The following is a 1,932-nucleotide window of genomic DNA, read 5'->3' on the forward strand; positions in this document are numbered from 1 at the left end:
AACATCTGTGTCATGAAAGGCTGCATTTCCCATAGCATAGGATTAGCTAGGAGAGATCTTCTGTAGGGCCTGGGTTACAAATGCTTTGGGAACCAAACACGGGCATTTTGCCTAGTTCAAAACCACTTACTATGGAATTCTCTTCCCAGATCATCGGAGAGAATATTGCCTTAAACAACTGAAATACACTGTGATCAGATGCACTTCCTTCAGTTAGTTGGGGTTCTGCTGTTGTTCACCATTTCTGAGTGGAGATTTTAAATCACTGCTGTTTCTTTGTTAGCCTGTCCAGTAAATTAGAGAGTTCTCTCCTGTTGATAGAACTGCACTTCAGCTTTCTCCATGTCATCATGGAGGGATGGAGAAAAAGCAAAGCTGAAATCATAAATGAGGACTTTAGCAAAGGGTCATTGTCTTAAATTCTTCAATAAATCTGAGCTACAGCCTATCAAACTGAGCTAATATCCAATTGGGTGACCAAACAGCCTTCAGGAAAGATAGAAACCCACATCACAGATAGAGAATACATGACAAAGAAAGTGTCAAGTGAAATTCAAGAGCAGGTTACATCTGATTATTCAGTATCGGGACAAGAGATTCTCCCATCACATTCTCCTCTGATCCATTCAAAACTGCTTCCCTCATCCCTGTCTCAATAGTCAGTTATGTTATTTACAACATTTTTAGTATCCCAGCATCCCCATAATGAGGGAAAAACAGCCACCTTGCCAAAGTGGCTTTACAATAGATGGAACCTGGGATTTAAACTCCAATAAACACTATATTTGGGATCCATTTGAATTCCCCTCCCAGGTCTTTGACACTTTCAGCTCCAGTCATAGCGACTCTGATATAGGATTAAAGAAGTCAAAACATCATCTGCAAGCACAGACAATGGAGAATGCTTCATCACATGACACTTTGAGAAGTGGATGGATAGAACGTGATGAAGATAAACTCTGCCTGGCTCAGGCAAAAGGTAACAGTTCTGCAGTGATGGGGAAGGAAGGAATCTCTGACTCACCCCATCTCCTTCCACTGTCACAGAAGCTGTAATTATACTTTTTTCCTGCCCCTGCTCCTCTTCATTTACATATAATTTGAAAAATTCCCAATATATCTGCTCTTCAGCACAACCCAGAGCAACGTGAGAACAACTGGCAAGGATACAATCTGGATCACTGGTGACTCTAACAATAACTTTGCAATAGGAGGAATGGTATAAACGTGATGCTCCCTGGTTCCTCATAGGGAGGGCACACTCCAGTTACTTGTGGGACAATAGAAAGGACAAATAGATCCATCTCAAAAGAGGGTGAACTGCAAAAGGCAAAAATGGGCCAGTCATCTGGACAAGCTGAGGGATAATGGTTCTGCACACAGTTCAAAGAGTTTTAAAAGTTACTATGTGGGAATCAGGAAAAGTATTAAAGAAAAGAAAGTCTTGATAGCCCTAGAGATTTTTACAATGTTTATCTCCTTTGCAGATTCTCTGATGGCTAACATGGGTTGAGCTGCGATTGAAGGTTTTCCCACACTCACAGCATTTATAGAGCCTGTCCCCTGTGTGGATTCTCTGATGTTGAGAAACTTGTGAGCTGCTAGTGAAGCATTTCCCACACTCACGGCATTCATAGAGCCTCTCTCCTCTGTGGATTGTTTGATGCCTAATAAGGTGCAAACTGCGATTGAAGGTTTTCCCACACTTAGTGCATTCATAGGGCCTGTCCCCTGTGTGGATTCTCTGATGTAAAGAAAGGGCTGAGCTGTGAGAGGAGGTTTTCCTACACTCACGGCATTCATAGGGCCTTTCCCCTGTGTGGATTCTCTGATGTTTAGAAAGGTGTGAGCTGCTAGTGAAGCATTTCCCACACTCACGGCATTCATAGGGCCTCTCTCCTCTGTGCATTGTTTGATACCTAATAAGGTGCG

This window comes from Mauremys reevesii, linkage group 14 (genome assembly GCF_016161935.1).
Source record: "Mauremys reevesii isolate NIE-2019 linkage group 14, ASM1616193v1, whole genome shotgun sequence".
In the NCBI taxonomy this organism is placed as follows: Eukaryota; Metazoa; Chordata; order Testudines; family Geoemydidae; genus Mauremys; species Mauremys reevesii.